The 15616-nt window shown below is 35.8% G+C and overlaps 1 protein-coding gene and 1 pseudogene across 1 annotated transcript in view; both read right to left on the reverse strand.

Annotated features, from left to right (window-relative positions):
* Nucleotides 1–9536, reverse strand: part of LOC105874176 (mitochondrial pyruvate carrier 2 pseudogene) — a 175718-nt pseudogene extending 166182 nt beyond the window's left edge.
* GPC5 (glypican 5) overlaps nt 1–15616 on the reverse strand; it is a 1282273-nt gene that overhangs the window by 224300 nt on the left and 1042357 nt on the right. The window lies entirely within an intron of this gene.

Consider the following 15616-nt stretch of genomic DNA (forward strand, 5'->3'; position numbering starts at 1 on the left):
TGTGGAACTTCAAAAGACCTCAAATAGCCAAAGAAAAGTGAACAAAAACAACAAAGTTGAATGCATCATACTACCTGATTTCAAAATATACCACACAGCTATAGTAATCAAAACAGTATTATATTGGCACAAAAACACATACATGACAAATGGAACAGAATAGAGAGCCCAGAAATAAATCTACTCATATATATAGTCAATTGATTTTTAATGAAGGTGCCAAGAACCCATAATAGGAAAGGACAGCCTCTTCAATATATAGTGATGGAAAAACTGGATAACCACATGCAGAAGAATGAAAGTCAACTTTTATATCACACCATATACAAAAGTCAATTCAAAATGGATTAAAGACTTAACTGTAAGACCAGAAACTATGAAAATGCTAGAAAAAAAGTATGAGAGGAAAGCTATACAACATTGATATAGGCAATGATTTTTTGGATTTGACCCTGAAAGCACAGGCAACAAAAGCAAAAATAAACAGATGGGATTGGACCAAAATAAAAAGCTTCCACATAGCCAAGAAAACAGTCAGTACAGTGAAGAGATAATCTACAAAATATGAGAAAATATTTACAAACCATACATCTGCTAAGGAGTTAATATCCAAAATATATAGGGAATGCAACTCAAATAAGTAAGAAACAAACAATCCAATTAAAAATGTGCAAAGGACATGAATAGACATTTCTCAAAAGAAGACATATGAATAGCCAACAGGTATATTTTTAAAAATGCTCAACACCACGAATCATCAGGGAAACGTAAATTAAAACCACAATGAGGTATCATCTCACACCTGTTAGAATGGCCATTATCAAAAAGATGAACAATAACAAGAGTCCATGAGGATGTGAAGAAAAGGGAATCCTTTAACATTGTTGGTGGAAATGTAGATTGTTACAGCCATTATGGAAAATATTATAGAGGTTCCTTAAAAAATTAAAAACAGAACTGCCATATGATCCAGCCATCCTGTTACTTGGATAGATATCCAAAGGATATGAAATTGGTATGTCAAAGAGATATGTGCACTGTCATATTCTTTGCAACATTTATTCATAATAGCTTAGGTTGACATGGAATCAACCTAGGAGTCCATCAAGGTATACATGCATAAAGAAAATGTGGTATATATACACAATGGAATACTATTCAGCTTTTAAAAAGAGGAACACTGTGGGAGGCCGAGGTGGGAGGATCACTTGATGATAGGAGTTTGAGACCAGCCTAGGCAACATCATGAGACCCCCCTGTATCTACAAAATAAATTAGCCAGCCATGGTGGTGTGTGCCTATTATCCCAGCTACTTGGGAGGCTGAGAAAGGAGAAGTATCACTTGAGCCCAGGATTTTGAGGCTGCAGTGAGCTATGATCTCACCACTGCACTTCAGCCTGGGTGACAGAGCGAGACCCCATCTTTAAAAAAAATAAGTAAGTAAGCGCCAGGCAATAAATAAGTGAAAAAGGAAGCAATCCTGTCATTTGCAACAACACGGGTAAACATAGAGGACATTATGTTAAGTAAAGTAAGCTGGGGACAGGAAGACAAATATCACAGGATCTCACTTATATGTGGAGAATAAAAAGTCAAACTCATAGAAAAATGGGGATTAAAATCATGGTTACCAGAAGCTAGGTAGTGGAGGTTTGGGGGAGATGTTGTCAAACGACAAAAAATTTCAGTTATATAGGAGGAATAAATCCATAAGATCTACTGTACATCATAGTGACTGTAATTCATAACTTCATTATATACTTGAAAATTGCTAAGGGAGTAGATTCTAAAGTGTTGTGACCACACAAAAAAGATAAGTCTGTGAGGTAATACATTTGTTAAATAGCTTGATTCAGTCATTCTACAATGTATACATATATCAAAACATCATGTTGTAATAACATAAAAATATACAATTTTACCTGTCAATTAAAAATTTTTTAAAGATAATTGTGGTTGTTTATATATATGTATATATTAATATATGTATACACACATGTATATTTATATATGTCGTGTTTAATTATGTTAATACTTATACTATATATAATTATTAAAATATGGAATACTATTTCTGATGATACACATGCTACTTCAGTATGCAACTCAATGGACTGATTTGAGAAACTAGAAACCACAGTTTGCATAATGAATAATTATCCTTCAATTTACATTTGCCAGTGTTTGCAAAATGTCACTATGTTTTGGATTTGTGCTTAGCCTGAAATTTTGCTCAAAATGGGTCATTCCATTCTTGAGATGTATTTTTTTTTATTCTTTAATGCTTAGCTCATCACTTTTCTTCAATTTGAATTTCTTTGATTTGCTATAGCATTTCCCCCTTAATCATAGTGTCCTTAACAAGGGTTGCACACAGCAGCTACATTTCCAGTTTAAAATGTATAAAGTTATCCTAAGTGAGTAAAGAAAATGACAGAGTTCTCTTTCACCTCTGTAATAAAATCCTTTCATTCACATATGGAGAAAGTTTTTGGAATATATGCTTGCTTTATTATTTGAGAATATTCACTTCCATTATAAAAGGAATATAAACATAAGAATGTTAAGCATAGATGGTGAGAAAGCTAGTAGCTTATGAGAGAGAGAGAGAGAGAGACAGAGAGACAAATGTCATATGATGGGTTAAGTACAGGTATAAATAAGTACTTTGTTACACATTGGCTGTATCAAAAGAGATGTTAGTGAGGGAAAGTAAGATGGTAATCTCTCAGATGTGTTAAAGATAAAAATAATAAATGGGATACATGATGTAACAAATAAGAGGATTTCTTCTAGAAAAGACAGGATAGAAAGACTGAGTCATAAGATATGATTCTCTCTGTTCATAGTTATGTTATCTCTAAATTGGCTGCCCATTGGTAGCACACATAATAGTTCCATTTTGGTCCCATATACCCTGTGCATAAGAAATGCAGATAAAACCCACACCTAGTCCAATAGGCTAACTGGAGAACTCATCTTGTTCAGGAATACTTGCTTGATTGTCTCAAACAAAGCAAGTGTTTTCTGTTGCCCCAGGCATCACCTATTGGCCTCTTTTATTCCAACATCAATGCAAGTCTTTAAAACTACTCTCAGGTGTGAAGGGTGATGGAAGAGAGAGAGAGAGAGAGAGAGAGAGAGAGAGAGAGAGAGAGAGAGAGAGAGAGAGAGAGAGAGAGAGAGAGAGAGAGAGGAAAGAGAGAGAAGAAGAAGAAGAAGAAGAAGAAGAAGAAGAAGAAGAAGAAGAAGAAGAAGAAGAAGAAGAAGAAGAAGAAGAAGAAGAAGAAGAAAAAAAAGAAGAAGAAGAAGAGGAGGGAAAGGAGGAGGAGGAGGAGGAGGGGGAGGGGCAGGAGAGGAGAAGAGGAGAGGAGAAGAGAAGATAAAAAAAAAAGATGAGACATCATAAATATGGTAACCTAGAATCTGTCATTCAGGTAGGACGGCCCTTCTACCTGCTTGCATCCTATCCTATCCCCATCTCTTTCTTCTTGCTTCCTGCTATGTATTTAAAACTGATTTAATAATGTGATTGAAGAACCTTAATTTTGACTGTGAGCCTTTTTTTTTGCCATGACCACTGAGATAGCTTTCCTAGAAGTGTCTTGGAAAGCTACTATTGCATCAAGGTAATTTCCCACATGACAGTTGACAAAAGATTCTAGAGCTTCTATGAATTTTCTGGGGTTATCACTTATTGTGACCATGTAATGTACTTTCAAGATGTCTGGATAATGCCATTCATTCATCTATGTGTTTGTTCAGCCCATAACTTGAAATCATATTTTCTTCTAGACCAAGTCCCTATGCTGATACCAACTGTGATGGTTAATTTTATTGTCCACTTGACTGGATTAAGGGATACCCAGATAACTGGTAAAACATTATTTCTGCATATGTCTGTAAGGGTGTTTCTGGAAGACATTAACATTGGAATCAATAGACTGAATAAAAAAGATCACCCTCACCAATGTGGGCAGGCATCATATAATCAGTTTGGGGTTTAGATAAAACAACAACCAAAACAAAACAAATAAAAAAGGAAACACAAATTTACTTTCTCTCCTATAGCTGGGACATCTGTCTTCTCCTGTCCACAGACAATAGAATTTCAGGTTCTCAGGCCTTCGAATTTAGACTGAATTACATGACAGGCTCTGTTGGTTCTCCAGTTTTCATAAGGCATATTGGGGGTCTTCTGAGCCTCCATAATTGTGGGAGCAAATTCTTATATCTCCTCTTATGTATCTCTTTCTGTGTTACTATTTCTCTCTCTACTTTCAGTCCATCTCTCTACCTACCTATTTATACTATATTGGTTCTCTTTCTCTAGAGAATCCTGACTAATACACCATCCTGTTAAATTAAAGTAGTAGTGCTCAAATTGCTCATTGGAGTTACTGTGGGAGTTCTGTTGTCTGCATTTATTACTCTCTGGGGTTAGCACATGCGTAAGTGTTGTGTGCCATTTCCCTGTTAACCATAGCTTTCCTTCCATAAGTGCAGTTGTACAAATACAACAAAAAGTAAGAGTGTATGTCTATGTGTATGACAAAAGGGTTTAGGATGAAATTGGGAGGGAGATCATTCTTACTGTATGTAAATGATCATTCTTATTGTAAGTAAATTCATGGTTTTGCACAATTCTATGTTACTTGCAATCACTAGCATTTTCACAAATAACTTTCATTGCATCATCTGTCTTTCTTGGCTGCCAACTGCACATATTTTCAAAGTCTTTTTTTAAAAGTCCAAACTAAATACACAGGATGACATCATTTTAACTCAAAAATGTCTTTAAAAAACTATTTTCTTTACTGCCAATGTTTTTGTTTTTCTATCCTTTGTTTTTTTTTTCTTGTAGCCAGACCCAACTCTTGCTTAGTTCTCTTCTCTGTTTCTTATGTAAATAGTATAAGAAGCATTTTCTTCTTTTTTTTATTGACATGAATCTATTTAACATACTTCAGTCTAAGAAGCATTTTCTTCTGTCAGCTTGCTTTCAGATGCTACAGACACGACTACTAGGTGACTTTTATTCACTGCTTTACATGAGACTTTGTAGTTTGTGAATTACAGGATATTAATTAAATTAATAAAAGCAAAACTTGTAAACTCAGGAATTCAAAGAGCTTTTAGCTCATTCTAGTTTTAATTTATCTTTTTATGACCTGCAATATGAAGCTTTGCTAGCAAGACAGGGTGACTTAATGTAAACCAGATGGATTATGAAGGCAGATTCCAAATTGGGGTTTGAATCTTGCTTTAGTTACTCTAAGACCTTGAAGAAGTTATTTATATATCTGCAAAACAAGGCTAATAATACCAAACTGTCAAGGTCACTGACAAAAACATATACATATATATATATATACACACACATACATACATTTATGTCTACATCTATATCTGTATTTACCTATGTACATAGTCTTTGGAACATATTAGTGCTTCCAAATGGTAGCTACTAATAGCTTGCCAACCCTGGGCTGAAGCAAGATTGATGAGTGGGATGACGGGTTGGTGGAAAAACAGGTGTTGTCAATTATTTTCCAGACATACCTTCTCAGTTATTCTAAGTAAAGAGCATCAAAATCTTACAAGAGGAGAATTCAAAGAGAAGTGTGGCAGGTAGCATGTGGATCTAAACATAGTGTACCCACGTGACTTTCCCAATGACTGATGACTAAGGGTAGGTGACCTTTTATAGCTAGCTTTTAATATTGCAGATGAAATGATACAGCCTGTTACATTGGAAACTTGCTAGTTAAAAGTCTTAATGTGTCTGATGTCCATTTTATTTTGAAGATTGCATCACTTCAATTTTTTGAAGTACATATTACAGGATACAAATGAAGATTAAGATGTGGTTCTTGACCTCATTGAATTTGAATCTCAGTAGGAAAACAAGCTATCTACAGGTGAAGGGGTTTAGACAGTGCTATGAGATGGCACATGATTATAAGTGGATGACTCACATAGATTAGTACGGTCTTTGGAGAAAAAGATCAATGTGGTTGAAATTGTCTGAGAAGTTTTACTAGAAGCCATGTGACTTGAGCTGAGCTAACATATTTTGAGGTTAAGGGGTGGAGGGTGTTTTCTAATAACAAATGATTTGAACTATGGTTTCCTATCACATAGGGATTCATTAAATTATATTTTACTTGCTCTAATTTTTCTTAGAGTTGCAGGGTTATTCATTTTTAATGCCTAATTTTCAGGCTCTGACATCAAAGGGAGATATTTAAGGAATGTTCTGTTGCTTCGGTGCTGAACACCTTGCTCTAGCAGAAGTGCCACACAGCTTCTCATTTGTAAAACTTTATGCACGTACAGGGAACTTACTGCAGTGGCAAGGTACAAAAATTCTTTCAATTTAAATTATCTTCACACTGAGAACTAAACTTTAAAATGTCTTAATGAAGAAAAACCCATGTGACCACCCAGTCTATTCCAAGGTGCTGTCTGCCTTCAAATGCCCTCTTCCCATTTACATATCTAATTCTTCACTGGCAGAAACAGATCACTGCATGATTTTTGCTGGAGGAAAGAAATAGCAAAAGATTTTCGTAAAGCACACTCGTGTCTCTGAAGGTTTGAAGTTAAACATTAATGTTATAAAGAGAACTTGATTCTATACTTACTCTGACTGAAATTAAAATGACTGTTGGATATATCTGAAGGGATTTTGTGAAACAATGCCAGTGGAAAAATCAGGACCTTCATACACACACACACACACACACACACACACACACACACACACACACCCCTTTCTGGATGAGATGGCATGGGGGCCATTGAAGCTGAGTAAGCTGTCAGACCCATCAGTCTTGATTGGCTTTCATTTTAAATGCATTTGGTCTGACACCATTGTATCTTGGGAATGCATGCTCCGTGTGGCACAGAACCGAAAATTAAATCTCCTTTCTTATAGTTGAATGCTTTCTCTTCACTCTCGTGCAAATCTGAATACTGGGGCAAGACTGCAGATAGACTGAAGTTAAATATTAAATACTATTTTAAAAATTTCAATACAGACTGAGAGTAGTTAGCTTCTGTCCTAGTCAAAAGAAATAAAGTGAGATAAATACGTAGCAGTGCTGAGAATAGTATGGGTCCAGGGTTTATACGAGTGGCTCAGAGACATTGGAGGACTTCTGAAAGACAGGAAGTTAATGGGATTCTATTTATATTAGTTTCCTAGGGCTGCCATAACAAATTACCACACACTTGGTGACTTGAAACAACTGAAACGTATTCTCTCACAGTTCTGGAGGCCAGATGTCCAAAATCAGGTGTTGGCAGGGCCATGTTCCCTCTGTAGGCTCTGAGACAGTCCTTGTCTCTTCCCGTTTTTGGTAGCGGGAGGTGTTTCTTGGCTTGTGGCTGTATAACTCCAGTTTTTGCCTCTGTCTTCACTGTGTGAATGGTTTCTTTCCCTGTGCTTCAAATCACCCTTTTCTTTCTGTTATAATGATAGCGGTCACTGGAATTAGGCTTCTAAATCCAGAATGGTCTCATCTTGAGATCCTTTACTTAATTATATCTGCAATGACTTTCATTTCCAAATAAAGTCACATTCACAGCTAACAGGAGTTAAGACTCGAACACATCTTTTTTTTTTTTTTCCTTTTTTCTTTTGTTTTAGAGATAGGATCTTGTTCTGGTGTCCAGGCTGGAGTGCAGTGGCCCAATCATAGCTCACTGAAACCTCGAACTCCTGGCATCAAGCAATCCTCCTGCCTCAGCCTCCCAAGCAGTTAGGACTACAGGTATGGGCCGTCACACCCAGCTAATTTTTTTTTTTTTTTTTTTTTTTTTTTTTGGTAGAGACGGGGTCCTACTATGTGGCCCAGGCTGGTCTTGAACTCCTGGCCTCAGACAATCCTCCCCCATCTCAAAGTGCTGGCATTATAGGTGTGAGCCACTGCTCCCAGTTAGGACTTGAACATACCTTTTGGTATGTTCCTTTTTGGAACATACCTTCTGCACAATTATTAGAATAAAAGAGAACAGAGAAGTCAATTCTCCAAAATTTGCCAAAAAGGAAGCAGAAGAAGTAGGAAAGGTGGGGACTTCTTCCAAGCCAGAGCCTCAAGAGAGTCTAAGCTCCATGTGATCAAGTGAGTAGAACAAGAGTTGGGACATGGAACAGGAATCAGGGAAATAATCGAGGTTCTGTAGATGAATAACTACACCCCTCTTTCCAACTTCCCTTTTTCTTCCCTCCTTTCTGCCTCATTATTTTGAGATAAAAACTGGCAGCAGTGGCTTTCATTCCTGACCTCCCTGTTAACTAAGACCAGAAAGTAACACTCTCACAACACTCTCAAGTAATAAACATTCTTCCTGAATAAAGTTAGTCCTTTGATTTATTGTGATTCTCTGGCATTTTAGGGGAATCTCAGCTTCTCTTCTGCCCACCTCAAAGTTGTGTTGACGTGCCGGTCTGCAAAAAGAGTTCAGAGCCAGCCTTTCGCTCAGGATAAAGACTTACTTTGATGCAAGCATCCACAAATGAAATAAAATCTTATATAAGCTAAATGTGGTCATTAATCTATCCCACACACATGAATATAAATAGAGAACCATCATCAGACACATGTGGAAAAGCCAACACTATAGAAGAAAATGATCAAGATATTTATGATAATTCATATAAATTATGATAATCCATAATACATATGTAGAAATTACTATGTTATAAACAATGAATAAGCTAAAATAAAACAAACTCTGAAAGAATCCAATTTATTATCTTCAGAAAGATTTCAAGAAGCTACTGCTTCAATCTTCCCTATTCAAGATACACGGTTGTTAGACAATTAAATGAGTTAATACACGGAAGCATTTAGAAAAGATACTAGTATGGTTGTATGAAAAGAGCAACTCTGGTTCAGGATTTAGATTAAAATCATTTCCTTGGAAAATGATTTGTCTATGTCACTCAGCGTCAAATCAGGAGACAGACATCAAACAGTATTTTGAACAAGGGAAGCTTTATTATAAAGAATTATTAAGCAACAAGAGAAAGGTAAATAAATATAAGATGCAATGAGAAAGCCAAAAGGTATCATAGGCCTGAGAGTAACCTAAGAAGAACAAATTTGGAAGGAAGTCTCCTTTTGGCTCAGGTGCCGGCTGACCTTGTCGGAGGTCTGAGAAGGTGTGATTGCAGTAAACCAGATAGCGGAGAGGTTCGTGGGTTTGCCCAGACCAAATCTGCTGTACATTCTCTAGGCAAGGGAGAAGCACCTCTCAGGGGTGCAGGCAGACTGCAGCTGGTGGGCAGGTATGCAGCAGGCGTTGGTGTGCTGGCGATAACACCAGGAGTATGCAGTGTCCACACTGGGTGGGCTGTAGGAAAGAGTTACCAGGCTGGAGTGGGACTGCAAGGTCGTCAAAAGACCACACATTCTGGGCAAATGGCAGTCGCTATCACCAGTTGACCTCACACCTGCTCCGCTGACCAAGGGTGCAGCCTTTGGAACCGGCCAAAACCCTCTTCTTCCTGCAACGTCGCTCCATCGCCCTCTACTGAGAAACTTGAACGTTGTGCTCGCTCACTGCTAGGAGAAACGCTTGAAGGAATCCCATCCATTAGTACAGAGCAAATATTGAAGAATGAATTTGAAACTGAGAGGCAAGAAATTGATAACTGTAGCAGACTCTAAGAAATCTTCTTGGGGAAAAAAATTGTATAATTGAAAATCAGCTGCCTTCTTGTCCCTGGAGTAGTGCAATGAGGTAATAAATGTTCAACACTATTTAAATTTTTTTCCCCTCGTGATTGGAATATTGATATACCAGCTATCAGTTTAGTGCCAGATACACTTAAAAGCAGTTTAGATGCATGAACCTACCTATTAAATGCTCACTATAAACTTTTAAGTACCATTATTATTCACACCTGAGGAAACTGACACATACACTTTATTAACCATAAATTTTGATCAGACCAATAGCCACACTCTTTATAACCACTTGCTGGTGAGGGAGGGTGGGTGGGGTGGGTTGGTGGTCTACCTGAACAAATGTCATAATCATTTTGATAAAGTTCCACATCTGTACATTTATAAAAGGTCTTATAAAACTTAAATATTGAGCAGGGAAGCAGAGAAGTCATTGGTAAAGTTAAATTAAATTGGCCAATTAATTATTTTTTTAAATTTAGAATAATGAAAGGTACCTCAGGGGAGTATTCATGCTTTACCACTGCAAAGAAGTCAATACCTAAATATTCAATACTCCTAAAATGATATCATATGTTAATAGGTTGTTACTTTTATATTTGGAAGTACTACAGGGATGAAAAACTACAATCCCCGTAGTAGAATAGTTATTTTTGTTGCTATTATTCTTATTTTGCTAACAGATCTTTCTTGCTTTCACTTAAATATAGAATAATAAATCGTGGAGCTAGACTGGCCTTAATGGGATTTTTTTTGTCACATGCTGAAATAGTGTATTGAGGAAGAGTTTCTTGGGAGAAAAAGTTAAAGAAGGAAAAAAGAGCTCTTTTTTCATTGTCTTTTATTCCTAAAGGATTTTTAGAGCTTCCTTCTCAGCACTGATCAGGGTATTGAGGATGATAAAGAAACTCTAATCTCATTTTTTCCCCAAAAGAAACCCCTCTTTTTGCCTAATGAACCTGACCACATGTAATAAAACATCCTCTGTGGCACAACTGTGCCTTCCTTGTCCAACAGGCCAGGGTCACCGCAGCAGTATCCATCATCCCCGCAGAAAATGGAACAAAGAACAGAACAAAGAACGACAGAAGGACAAAATGTCCCACCAAAGGTGATACCATTAAAAAAAGGACAACAATAGTAGAACACTCAGAAAGCTTCCTGACAAAGAAAATCCGCTGGGAAAGTTATCTTTTTTTTTTTTTTAAAGCATACTATTTTTACTATGAAAACAAAGATAGTTCTATTAGTCAACCTGAACTAGATACTTTATTTTGAAGGAAAGTCAGTACATATATTACAAATGTAGTTTCAAATTTGTTTGTACAAGTTTACTTTCAAATATTTCAATCAGAAAAATAAAATTATTTATCAGTGATCTTATTTAACCTAAATAAAGTGGATTTATATCCTAAGAAGATTTTTATTTTGACAGAGTCTTGCTCTGTCACCCTGGGTAGAGTACCGTGGCATCATCTTAGCTCACTGCAACCTCAAACTCCTGAGCTCAAGCAATCCTTTTGCCTCAGCCTCCCAGAGTGCTAGGATTACAAGTATGAATCACCATACCCAGCCCCTAAGAAGATTTTATATTGCCAATAGATCATAGTTTTATAATACAAAAATAATCCTTATACAAATGCCTTGAAATAATGGATGTTCCAAAATAAACTTCCCATACTTGGATTTGGAATGTAGTTTCCTACCTATATGTAAAATTTGGATTTATCTGGCTATTTGGAAAATTTATATTACCAAAAAGATCATAAAACACACTGATATCCAAAAGACATTTTATTATAAACCTTGGCTCACATCCTGCCTCTCCTTCTTTTCATTTACTGTTCATATCACCTTGTTCACGTCATTTAACCTCAAGTCATAAGCCTCCGTTTGCTCTGTTATGAAATGTGCAAAATCACTGTCTATACTTCAGGATTGTTGTGATGATAGAACTGGCATCACATATGTGAACTGTGAGAATATAGTCTAATTGTCTCAGAATCCTTGCCTTAGCTGCTTATGTGTTCCTCCTGCATTTTTGGAAATGGACAAAACTGGCCCCCTCTCAAAACATGTATGTAACAACTGATTGCATACTTACTTGAGGTGACATCTAGGGCTGGGAATGCCTCCCAAACTATGCTAGCTAGTGACAAGATTAAACAGAGGCAGGGATAAGTCTTGGTAGAAAGAGTCTGGGACTTGGAATCAAAAGAGGGAAGACAAAAAAGTGGACAACTCACCTATTATGTGGGTTTTGGTAATTTGCTTATTGCTCTGAGCTTTAGTTTCCATGTGGGTAACATTGAGATGATATTTGAACTCAGCACTTTATATGGCTGTTGTACGAATCAACTTTAACAATGTATGTCAAAGTGCCATAAAAATAGACATAAGTTATAATTAAGAGGCATAATTGCAGTTGATAACATTTCAATTCAGACACTCTTTCTTTTGAATATTTGGTATGTCCTGCTGTGTTTGTTATACATGGGTTTTCTTCTGTATCCATTTTTTGGACTTAATTTCACCTTTTCCACATGCAAACATACCATTTCATTTTTAATAATATTAATTAAATAAAAGTTAATTATATAAATTAAGTAAAATAAATATTTAACCAGAAATAAGACAATTTGTTTACATTTGGATTATAGAACAATATTTGCTAAAAGCATTTAAGTTGAATATGTTTTATTTTATATGCTACTAAAAGATTTTGGAGGATGCAAACTCAATTCTGCATGCTCAAGGAAATTATTTTTAGTAACCCACTTAGTAAACTGGGTTCGTCTCAAATCATAATTGACTTGATAAGAGTAATTTTCAAAGTCTTAATCTGTAATTCATGATGATCTGTGATGAATTCATTCTTTTCAGTTTGTGAACTACTATTTTCAAATTGTACCTGAATTTTCTTAGAAATTATGGAAAATATGTGCTATAAGCTATATTAACTCTTGGGATTCCAAATATGTTTTTATGATTTGAATTTTTGCTTCCAATTTTACAGCTTACTCTGATTTTGCTCTTCTTTTATGATTTTCAAATATTACCTACATCAAGTATGTATAAAACATTGTCTTTCTTTAAACACATATGGTGAAAATCATTCAAGCAGATGGCTCTACACAGTCATTGGTAACAGAGGATTGAGTATCGGCTCAGTTGCTGCTGAAATGGAGTCCAATTTAATAGCTCAAATGAGGACAAGAATTAAATTGGAAATTGCAGGCTGAAATATTCTGCATTTCATCATAAAGAGATTATAAGAAGGAAAGAACACAGTGTAACAGTCTGTATTTTAAAAGGAGCCAAGCTTCTGATAGTTCTGTGCTTTATCAACTCATAATCAAAGTAACCAATATAAATCCATTTTTAAAGCACTAATATGATGTTTTTTTTAAGAAAAGGGAAATTTCTTGCAGATGTCAATGGCATTAAAATTCTGTTTATAATTATGGTGCACTGAACTTGCAAAATAAGAGTTAGTTTTGCTTTGTTGGGGAAGGGGGTAAAGTCGTCTTTGCCCTGAACCCTGTTCATCTAGCCAGGTGTTCACATGTTTGTGTTGACTTCCTCTGCCATTCCCAAGCTCCCATGTTTAGAGGCTGGCAATTTTATTTAGCACAAATAAAACATTCTAGGATGAAGCTAAGATTGAGGTTACTCATGAGCTTCTATTGAATAACTATATTACCTTCCCATATAAGCTGCCGTAAGACATAGGGCTCACTTGGTGAAATAAAATTATTGTGGAACACAGTGATTAGAGCAAGTCACTCAATCTCTTTAAGCCTTGATTCTCTCTTTTGCAAAGGGTTTAATAATAGTACCTACAGGAAGAAGCTGCAAGGATTCACTGAGACAATGCATAGGAAATGTACGAGCATAGAACATGCCTAACCTAGAGAGAGGGCAGAGAAGGTCAGAGTACCCACTTTCTCAGTCCAAATCCTGGCTTCCCCACTTGCTTGTTGTTGGACATTGGGCAAGTTACTTAACTTTTCTCTGCTTTCATTTCCTCAATCATAAAATTAGGTTTTATTATAACACGGTGTTCATTGATTTCTTATGAGGACCGAATGAACTAATGTTTATAAAGCACTTAGTACAGAGCCTGCTCTTTGTGCTATTAAGTGTCATAAGCACACAAATGGATGTTATCATTATTATCATCATATACTTCTTCAAAACAAATGAAGCGTTGTTGGGGAAATAAAAATTATCATATTAAGACATTGTGAAACTTAAAAACCTAAATAAGAATATTATAACAAACTAAATATTCTGATAGCACAGATATATTTTCAAGAAACCAAGTTAGAATATTCTTCATTGTAACTTGATGCTAAAAAAATTATTCTTCCATGCTTAGCAATACTAAACCCAATTGTCCTTTTATGGTTTTAAATTCGTTTGCTTTAGTTTTGGGCAAGGAATATCCCATTCTAAGCACAGTTTGGTGAATTGTCAAATAGAAATATTTAGAATTGTCTCATGGTATTTTGAAATTACTCTCAACAAATTAGTTGATAGTTTATTTTTTCTAATTTCAATTTTAATAGTTATAGGTAAAACATTATTTTCATTGGTAATAAATGTTAATAGTAACTTGAATATTTCATTTTCAACCTCTGGCTTTTTCTTCCTTCCTCTCATTATCATTCATTTAAATGTGTTGGGCTGAATTAAGAAATGCCAAGAAACCAGTGTATTAATTTTACATGGCTGTCATAGCAAATTACCACAAACTTAGTAGATTCAAACAATAACAGGTTTAATGTCTTCTAGTTCTATAGGTCACAAACAGTAGAGGCTCTAAGGGGAAATTCATTTCCTTGGCTTTTCAGCTTCTAGAGGCTGCCTCATTCCTTGGCTCCTGGCCCCTTTCCTCTAGCCTCTGGGGGTCCTGTATTTCTCACATCACATCACTCTGTTGCTGAATTTTTTTCTCTCTTTGAATTTTAATCATCCTTGTGGTCACACGAGACCCACACATTTAATTCAGGATAATCTTCCTATTTTAACATCAATTGATTTACAGTGTTGATGCCATCTGCAACCTTAATCTGCCTTGGTCATGTAATCTGACATAGCCACAGTTTCTAGGATTAGTACGTGGACATCTTTGAGGAGGAGCCATTATTCTGTCCACCGCAGCCAGCACCCCTATTAGCCTGTGGAATCTTGTGTTTAACTGGGTCATCACAGTGTCAATTATGTGATCAGCGTGATGAATTTCCTGTTGCCCAACAATGCTGAAGAGCAGTGTAAAGTTGATGGATTTTCTGTCCACAAATTAAAGCAGACAGTGCAAAAATTATTTTGGATATCATTAGATCTTTAGGAAATTTTGGCCTAGGGAAATATTTAGCATTGGGAACAAAATTAAAAGGATTGATTTCCACATGATCTTTAAGGCAATGACAGTGTCTGTCATGTGTGACTACTTGATGTGGACAAAGACCTCCTCATCCTTCCAAACAATAAGCCACCAAGTATGAAGGTTTTATCAAGTTCTGTGACACCTGTCTTTGGGGATGGATTCAAAGACTCCTTGAATGTTTTGCTAATATGCTGTAATAGATCATAATGGTCAACCATGAAGCATTTCAAAGTGTTAGCAAATATTTGTTCTATGTTACAGTCTTCTGGGTAGAATAGAATATACCACAATTATTAAATATTTCAATAATAGTAAAAAAGAAAAAGAACTTTTACAAAATAAAGTCTGAATTAAGTAGAACAAATTTGGAAAATTTGATGATTTCTTTGATATCATTTACATGTTTATAATTTTTGACATTATTCTATTTAGCTCTTGCAATTTTGACTTTCTGATTGGGAATTGGAGGATGGCATCAAAATGCATTAACACAACTAAAGAATAAATTCTTACTTTGTAAGTCA

The sequence above is a fragment of the Microcebus murinus genome, chromosome 13 (assembly GCF_040939455.1).
Source record: "Microcebus murinus isolate Inina chromosome 13, M.murinus_Inina_mat1.0, whole genome shotgun sequence".
NCBI classification, from domain to species: Eukaryota; Metazoa; Chordata; class Mammalia; order Primates; family Cheirogaleidae; genus Microcebus; species Microcebus murinus.